This window comes from Hyaena hyaena, unplaced genomic scaffold (assembly GCF_003009895.1).
Source record: "Hyaena hyaena isolate Hyena2069 unplaced genomic scaffold, ASM300989v1 scaffold_758, whole genome shotgun sequence".
Classification (NCBI taxonomy): domain Eukaryota; kingdom Metazoa; phylum Chordata; class Mammalia; order Carnivora; family Hyaenidae; genus Hyaena; species Hyaena hyaena.
The window spans coordinates 953,493-963,687 of NW_024081390.1; positions in this window are offsets into that span (position 1 = coordinate 953,493).

Here is a 10,195-nt window from a genome sequence, read left to right on the forward strand (position 1 = left end):
GAACTAGAGTGTATTACGCTAAGTGAAGTAAGTCAGAGAAAGACAGATATCATATGATTTCACTCATATGTGGAATTTGAGAAACTCAACAGATGACCATAGCAGAAGGGAAGGAAAAATAAGGTAAAAACAGAGAGGGAGGCAAATCATAAGAGACTTTTAAGTACAGAGAACAAACTAAGGGTTGCTGGAAGGTGGATGGGTGGGGGGATGGGTTAAATGGGCAAGAGGCACTAAGGAAGGCATTTTGGGGGATGAGCACTGGATAGCATATATAAGAGATGAATCACTGGGTTCTACTCCTGAAGCCAAGATGACACTGTATATTAGCTTACTTGAATATACAAAAAAACTTGTAGAAAAATTAATAAATTTTTTTGAAATTGGCAAAATATTTGAATAGACATTTTACCAAGTATTATTTATAAAAATGGCCACAAGCATGTAGAAATATGCTCAAAGTCATTAGGGAAATGAAAGTTAAAAGCACAAGGAAATACTACAACACACCTATTAGAACGAATAAAACCAATACCATACCAAGTACTTGTGAGGATGTAGAGCATCTGGAACTCTCACCCATTGCTGTTGAGAATACAAAATGGTACAGATACTTTGCAAATCAGTTTGTCAGTTTCTTACAAAATTGAACACACATGTACTATATGGCCCAGGAATGCCACTCAGATGTATTTACCCCAGTAAAATGAAAACTTATGTTCACTCAAAAAAAATTGTTGAATGAATAAATCTACCAAAATGTAAGATGACTAGATAATATCTAAAACTGCTGAAACAAAAAAAAAAAAATAACATAAACCTATTTTATGAATAAGGAGGTAACCACAAGAAATAGTTAAAGGAGTTAAAAGGGATTGACTCTCGGGGGCAGGACTGCTGGGTGGGAATAGTTAGAAGTGGCTGCTGTTTTTTATTAAAAACCTTCCAGTACTATTCATTTTTCAATTAGGTTAAAACTTTTAATAAAAATTTAGAAAGGACATACATGCTCTGTGATTCCGTTTTTCTGAAGTTCTAAAGCCACAAAACCTAATCTATGGTTACATGTTACTTTATCTCAAATGTTTCAGAAAAAAAATGATCTACACACATATAAAAGGAACAAATGAGGTAAAACGTTAAGGATAGGTGAATCTGGGTAAAGGGTATATGGATGTTCTATAAAGAACAAGTATTCTTTTTCTTGAAACTTTTCTGTAAGTTTCAAAGCATTTCCAAATAAAAAGTTTTCCAAAAGTGACTAATTTATGTTAGAAAATTCAGAGAAGCTGTTGCTCACAGAATAAAAGCAGGGATTGACTATGAAGGAGCATGAAGGAAATTTCTGGAAAGCTGGTAATGTTCTATATTTTGATAGGAGTTGTATTGTGTGTGTATATATCAAACCTATAAAATAGTACTCTTGAGATTGCTACATTTTGCTGTATGTAAATTTTACTTTGACTAAAAACAAACAAATATTGAACTTGGTGATACTCATGCTGAAGTGTTTATTTTTTTAAATGTTTTATTTATTTCTAGGAGAGAGAGAGAGAGAGACAGTGTGAGCAGGGGAGGGTCAGAGAGAGAGGGAGTCACAGACTGAAACAGGCTCCAGGCTCTGAGCTGGCAGTCAGCACAGAGCCCGACGCGGGGCTCGAACCCACGAACCGCGAGATCATGGCCTAAGCGAAAGTCGGACGCTTAACCGACTAAGCCACCCAGGCGCCCCCATGCTGAAGTGTTTAGAGGTGATGTGTACTGATGTCTGCACTTTACTTTCCAAGGCATCAAAAAAAAAAATCCACAAAATAGATTGATGGATGAAAAAAGACATAGATGAACATATAACTAATAAACCAAAAACAGCAAAATGTTCACTATAAAATCTGGTAGTGGGTATGTGGTTTTTCACTATAAATTTCCTTCACTTTTTTGTAGGTTTGAAATTTTTTCATAAGAAAATGTGGGGGGAGGGAGCAAAGGATGAGACATCACTGTGAAAGAAGGCATCAGATTTTAAAATTTATCAGAAAAGATCAAATCTTAAAAGACTGATCAAATCTCAAAACACTGATATGGGTAAGAAAATTGAAGTTAGACTTACACATGGTCTAACTTCTTGAACGTAGCAGAAAAAGGTCTGGAGTACACGTCTGTCCACCCTGCACCATGAAAAACCTTTGCAACAGCAAGCCTGATGCCTAGTTTCACAGCCATGTGACCAGCTCTGTCCTCTGTCCACCCCAACACCATGCACAGCGGATACTCAGCAACACCCTCACATAAGGATGGGGGCCCCAATTTTTCTCATCACTTTTGATCAAAATTTACTCAAAGTTTTAAAAAGAGATCAGGTCCTGGTCTTCACTTGTCAACTGAAAATTTTATTTATTTTTTTATTTCTTAATGTTTATTTTTGAGAGTGAGAGAGACAGAGCATCAGCAGGGGAGGGGCAGAGAGAGAGGGGGAACAGAGGATCCGAAGTGGGCTCTGCACTCTCAGCACAGAGCCCGATGCAGCCCTCAAACCCCTAAACCACGAGACCATGACCTGAGCTGAAGTCAGATGCTTACCCATCTGAGTCATTCAGCTGCCTCTTCATTTATCAACTAAAAATGTTAAACTTCACTTGGGCTATTTGTAGGCATGAAACTTTCTTCTCAGCCTTTCTTTTGCCTAAGAGGCACTGCTTTCTCATCTTTGTTAAGACAGATACAAACACCTGGTCAAGTAGATAGCCTAGAGATCACTACATCAATCTTTTTGGACCAGATTGTACATTTAAAAACACAAATTAAACATACACACAAATAACGCTAATGTCCATCAAAAGGAGAATGAGAAAACTGTGCAGCCACAAAATTGCAGCAGCAATTAAAATTAATGCACTAGCACTACTTGTAAAAAATGGATAAATCTCAAAAACATCATGGTGAACAGAAAAAAAGTTGAGGAAGAATGTATATAGCATAATATCATGCTTTAAAATAGTTTAAACACACAAAACAATGCTATATATTGTTTGGGGATATGTATCAAATGTATGAAATGATTAAAACCAAATTCAGAATAATGGTTTCCTCTTGGGAGAAAAAGAGTTACATAGGTGGGTTCTATAATTTTTGCTTAAAAGACGAAAATTTTAATAGAGTTCTGCTTCTTTTTTTAAGTTCCTTTATTTTTGAGAGTATGCATAAATGTGGGAGAGGCAGAGAGAGAGAGGGAGAGAGAGAATCCCAAACAGGCTCTGTGTTGACAGCAAGACCCCAAAATGGGGCTTGATCTCATGATTAAAGACCTGAGCCTAGATCAAGAGTCGGATGCTTAACCAACTGTTTCTGCTTATTGGCAAATGAGGTAATTTAGAGTTACTCTTCCACTGGGGGGGGGGGGGCGGAGAAGAAAAAATATTTTCAAAGAACACATTCCCAGATCATCAAGGAACAAATAAAAGAATATATAGTTACCAAGCCTAGACCCAGGCTTGGATCAGAAAACCCAGGGAGGTATGTATTCGACTTTGCCCAAGGGGCTTTTGCTCAAATGGCTTCAAGGTGAGCAGCAGTGGTGACAGTGATAGAAGAACAAAAATTGGGAGTCCAGGATCTAGCTGGCGTAGGTGTGAACTGGAAATCAGCCATACCTCATATGAATTACAGCCCTGCTTAGGATCATCTGAGTGGTCCAAAACATCTCAAGCCCCTGGAGCAAAGTGATCCTGAGTAGCTACCTACCGCCCTGATATCAATAAGCAATTGGAAGTAGAGTCTTCCCCAGTCAAGTCTCCAGATCAGAAAGCAGCCTGGCTGACACCTTGAATGTAGCCTTGTAAGATCTTAAGGAAAAAATTCCAGTTAGGCCATTCCCAGACTCCTAACCCACAAAAGCTATAAGAGAATAGAGGTGTTGTTTGAAGCCACTAAGTGTTACACATCAATTGATACCTAATACAACTCCCATGTTGACTAGTCACTGGATGCAAGCTGTCTCCAGGAAAAAGGCTTGATCTTGAACAAGATCTTCTCTCCACCAGAGGCTATTATTATAAAGGGATGGCACCTGAAGGCTGGCATCCAGCAGACTCCAAAAGCTGGCTGAACAAGTCCTTCAAATCTCAAAGGGGATTGAGGGAATGCAACACAGAATCCACATCCATCTTACCCATCCTTCAAATCTCATTCAGTAGTTTCCTGTAGCCGCCATAACAAACCAGCATAGACCTGGTGGCTTAAAACAACAGAACTTTATTCTCTCATAGATCTGGAGGCAAGAGCTGGCATCAAGGTACTAGAAGGGCTACCTTCCCCTTAGAAGCTCTAGAGAAGAATCTCTTCCAGCTTCCAGTAGCTGCCTGGTACTCTAACTTTCCTTGGCTTGTGGCCTCATTAACCCAATCTGCCTCCATCTTCACATCGCATTCTTCTCTGTGTCTCTATATATCTTCTCCTCTTCTGTTTCATAATGATGCTTGTGATTCCCCCCAGCCAGATAGGATTTCACATACTGCCCCCAGCCTGAATCTCTAGCCTCATATTCTCTATCCTTGGAAATTCTAGACTCTTTGGTTAGTACGTCATCTGTGGCATTTTCCTTAGAACCACCTGATAGTCTTAATCTTGTATACCCTCACCCTTACCATTATTAGACTCTGAGATCTAGAGAGGCAGTATGTGCTCCATGTTCAAGTCCAACTCTCATTTACTAGTGTGTGACCTTGGACAAGCTTCTTTAAGTCACTCATTTAATATATATCTATTGAGTGCCTGCTATTTTCCAGACACCGTACCAGGTGCTAGGTAAAAGCAGCAGTGAACAAAGCCCCCTTGTGAGACTTACATTCTAGGGAGAAAGACAAACAGTAAACTAGAGTGAGATGTACCTTATATATTTACATACGTTGTGCTAGACCGTAATAAGGGATCTAGAGGCAAATGAAGCAGGGAAGGTGAGCTAGAAGGCATGGAGGTGGGATGCAATTTTAAATAGGGTTGTCAAGGAAGGACTTATTAAGAGACATACTTGGGGGATTTGGAACACCGTTCCTGGCTTTGAAGATACAGGAAGGCGCATGAGAAGAAATGTGGGCAACCTTTGGGAATGACCCCCGCCCCCCATCCAGCAGCCAGCAAGAAAACAGGGACCTTGGACCTATACCCCCAAATTATCTGGATTCTGCCAACAACCTGAATGAGCTTAGAAGTGGATTCTCCCCCAAAAATTCTATATAAGAATCTAGTCTGACACCCTGACTTTGGCCTTAGGAGATTCTAAGCAGTCAACTCAGCCAAGCCCTCCAGACTTCTGACATACACCGTTGAAGATAACACATGAGTGTTGTTTTAGGCCAAGTCTGTGGTATTTTATTATGTAGCAATAGAGGATCAGAGGGGAAGCTTGGAGAGCAAGCAAGAGAGGACATTGGCTTAGGCCAGAATAGTAGCCATGGAGATGAACAGACGTAGTCAGATTCTAGATAGATTTTGAAGATGTGAGAAAAAATTATTTTGGCCTAAGAATGGGAAGAACAGAGTTCCCATCAACTAAGACTGGGAAGATAAGGAAAGGAGCACTTTTAGGAGAGAGGGAGATCAGGAACACTGTTTAAGACATAAGTCTTAAGTGCCTATTAAACAGATTGGTGGTGGGGCACTTGGGTGGTTCAGTTGGCTAAGCATTCGACTCTTGGCTTTGGCTGAGGTCACAATCTCATGGTTCATGTGATCGAGCCCCATGTTGGGCTCTGCACTGACACCGTGAAGCCTGCTGGGGATTCTGTCTCTCTCCATCTCTCTCTGCCCCTCCCACCCTTTCTCTGTCAAAATAAATAAATAACCTTAAAAAAACAGATACATGGTGTCTAAAGGCATGAAACCCATGAGAGCAGAGTTAGGAGGTCAGGACGATGAGCCAGCAAAGGAGAATGAGAAAGAGCAGCAGTTACTAAACTTCCCCGAGCCTCAGTTTCCTTATCTGTATAATGGGGGTACAAACAGCACCTACCTACGAGTCACTGAATTAAGTAACAGATCTTTAAATGCTTAGAACAGTACCTGGAGCATCGGATGCATTCAATAAATGTCCTCAATTATTTGAGAGAGCAGAGAACATCTCTCATTCATCTCGTTATCCTTGTCATCTCCACTGCCTCCTCTCCGTTCCACCTCAACCAGCGCCAAGTGCAGAGCTTTGCACACAATCATCACTAGATCAGTATCTACCAAAATGATTTAAGTCTCCATCTGAGTATTCTAAAGCTAGGATTACTTTTTCAAGCTGAGCAAAATGAGCAAATCTGTTAGGCCATTTGCAACTCATGATCTGGCGAAGAGGATGACTGTCAGGGAACGAGTTCCTTCATTTCGGCCAGCAGCTTCTGTTGTTAACTAAGGCACAGCCATCTTGATGACTCTAGAAAATTCTCCCTAGATTTCCATTCTAAACCAGTTATAAGTGGAAAAAACATAATAACAGAGTGAAATCCGATTTTGTTGATGACACAAGGCCACAGATATTTAGTTTTCAAATGAAGTATCCCCCATAGGGTTTACTCACTTTCTGTTTGGAGTCATTTCTTCAGACCCTTGAGGTATTTATAAACTCCCCACTCTGAAAAATACTGCCCATGGCAGGTCATAATTCTTTCACATGTGCCTTGTGGTTTCAAACAGTGACCTGAACGGCAGCTACTGGGAATACTTGTGCTTTTTCCTCTTAACTTCTCCTCTGAGATGTATTTACTGAAATACTTTATTGCCTCTGCATTGAGAATAATTTAAAACTGCAGTTAAGCCTGTAGCGGTTAAGTAAAAGCATGCATCATTTGGATTGAATTTGTTGAGAAAGAATCAACTGTTCGCTAGCTGTCGTGAAATTTTGGAAATTCTAGGCAATTAGCTCCTTGAAAAGAAAAACTGTTCTAATTTACTCAGCCTCATGGAAATGCACTCAGAAATGCTGTTCAAAGCTTCAACTTTTGCCTTCTGTGTTTTAAGGTACCCGCTCAATATCAGCAAAATGTGTGAATTTAATTAATGGTATTGAAACAAAAGAAGCATTTCCAAAGTGCTCAAATCCATATGAGACCAATATGTTGACCTGGTTGATGTGGATTTAATTAGTGTCTTCAAGCATAACTCCAAAAGCTGCTTTTATCTAATCATCACGTTTATATAAACCATTAACACATAGCACTTGGTTTGAATTGTTTTGCTACATAATCCAAACTGTTGTCCTACCCTGGGAGGGCCTCTAATAAGCTCAATATGTTTCCACAGAGAAACTTTTGTATCCATGTCAAGGAAGTTTAGGCTCCACCACTGCACAGAAAGTAACTTAAAACTTGCCTTTAAGCATGTGGAACAGAAGTGATTTAGTGCATGTCGTGCCTTTCCATCACTTTCCGACGGGAAGCAAAGGAAGGAAATCAGATTGCGCTGGCCTGACCAGTCTCAGGAAGTCTCCTAGCAAATGACTGAGTCCCAGGCCTCCACACTGCAGAGAGGGACAATGACTGAAGAGCCCAGGTTTTTTGGGGCAATATTGACTTGACAGCTTTAGGCTAAGAAATATTGCTCTGGGTGCCCCAGGAACAATTTCTCAGTAATAAGTACATCTATCTCCCAGCAACTCCTTTTCCCTGTCTCCCAAAAAAGAGTTTTTAAGAGCAAAGAGAATTTTCATATGGTTTTCAATGACTGTTGTATTGCTCTGCAGTCTTACAATTGGAAGGGGTGATTTAACTCTAGGGGAAGAGCAGGTTTGGAGGTTAGACAGAACTGGGTTTAAATCCCAGCTCTAGGGGCGCCTGGGTGGCTTAGTCGGTTAAGCGTCCGACTTTCGCTTGGGTCATGATCTCGCGGTTCGTGGGTTCGAGCCCCGCGTCGGGCTCTGTGCTGACTGCCAGCTCGGAGCCTGGAGCCTGTTTCAGTCTGTGACTTCCTCTCTCTCTGACCCTCCCCTGCTCACGCTGTCTCTCTCTCTCTCTCTTAGAAATAAATAAAACATTAAAAATTAAAAAAAAAAATAAATCCCAGCTCTGCCCTTACTTTCTGACCTTGTACATGTCACTTACATTACTGCACATCAGCTTACCCATCTGGAGAGTGGGGAAAATAACAGTACTCCCTTGTATTAGTGCTAGGGCTACCGTCACAAAGAACCACAAACTGAGTGGCTTAAACAACAGAAATCTATGGTCTCACAGTTCTGGAGGCCAGAAGTCTTAACATCAAGGTATTGCCAAGTTTGGCTCCTTCTGAGGTCTATGAGGGGAGGGTCTGTTCCAGACCACTCTCCTTGCCCGGGTCTTCTCCCCGTGTCTTCACATCATCTTACCTTTATGCATATCTGTCTCCAAATTTTCTGTTATTAAGACACTAGCCATATGGAAGTATGGCGTACCCTAATGACCTCACTTTAACTTGATTACCACTACCAAGACCCTATCTCCAAAGAGAGTCACATTCTGAGGTACTGGGAATTAGGAATGAAACATGTGAAATTTAGGGAGATGCGGTTCAACCAGTGACACCCTTCAAATAGGTGCTGAAAGGATGTAATGAGATAATGTATGTTTTTAGCATCATTTCTGGTTCATATCAGCACCTAATAAAAGATAGCTGATAGCAGACACTGAGACTGTCCATACTTTTTTATTTCATGGGCTGAAATGATTTGGAGTAGAGATGAAATTGGATAAATTTGGTAAGTCTGTCCATACACTATCCCTGGAGTCCATTGCCCTCAACAAGTAGAGATGGTCAAGGTGAACAAAAGCTAAACAATTGCAAATAAGGAGCAGAAGAGGCCAAACTAGGGCACTGGGCTAGCATGAAAGTAGATTTGCACTTAGATGATAGGAAATGGTAAAAATTCCTCATGTGACAGAGACTGAAAAAAATCAACTGTCAGCTCATTGAGCAATCTTGGGACAGTGTATGTAACATACTTTGAAGGAAACTTCAGTTTTGAAAAAAGACACGTGTTTTAACACTGGATTCATCAAAACCCCAGAATGAGAAGGCTAGAGCCCTTAGTCCCATGGGCTATCTTGGAGAAGACTGGAGATCAAGTGAAATTTGAAACACTGCCTACAGCCAGAGGAACAACTGGCCCTGCGATGGCAGGTTTATCAGATTACTCTTTCAAAGGGGCACCTAGCTGGCTCAGTCAGTAGAGTCTGGGACTCTGGATTTCAGGGTTGTGAGTTCGAGTTCCATGATGGATGTAGAGATTTCCTTAAAGTAAAATCTTAAAATAACATGTGTGTTCATAAAAGACATATGGCCTGATAAAGAAATTCAATGGAACTTCTCATACATTCCCTTGTACACAAATGCTCTGGGCAGAGAAAATAGTTTCAAGGAGACAGGGGTGGTGGGGGGAAAGGACCATAGACATAGTCAATTCTGATTCTACAGCTGGGAAAGAAAGGAACTGTGTAGCAGAGAGAATATAAAGCCATGAGTAAAGAGAATTGGTTTCTGGACCTAGACTTCCTACTAACTAGCCATGTAATCTTCTGTAAATCACTTTTCTGTGGACTTTAGTAAAACAAAGGGCTTGGCCTGGATGATTGCTCCACTTCCATGTTTTGGTTGATAACTCTTTTACACAATAGAGTAATTAATTATACTCTCTAAACTAGTGATAGTGATTCTGGAAACTGCAGACCTCCTGGTGTGGTTACATTTTCCCATAACCTCTATGTACTACCAAAATGTGTTTAAAGTTTCAGAAGGTATTCCTTCTTGGCATGCCCAGGTGGCACAGTCAGTTAAGCATCCAATTCTTGATTTCAGCTCAGGTCATGATCTCATGCTTCCTGGATGTGAGCCCTCTATTGAGATCTGCGCAGCCAGCACAGGGTCAGCTTGGGATTCTCTCTCTCCAACTCTCTCTGCCCCTCTCCCACTCATGTGTGCGTGCACTCTTTCTCTTTCTCTCTCTGAAAATAAGTATTTAAACTTTAAAAAAACTAATAAAATTATTTTAAAAATAAGGTATTCTTTCTTGAAAACCATTGCCAGCTGCTATTTTCTTTCATGTGGCAAATGTCCCATTCTCTTCCTATGTATCTCACCTTAGTAAATAGCACCAGCTTCTACTCCATTCTTCATGCCAGAATTCTGGGTGATATCCTTTATTCCTCCCTCTATTTAAACCCCACAACCAGGAGAGGGCAAGATGGCG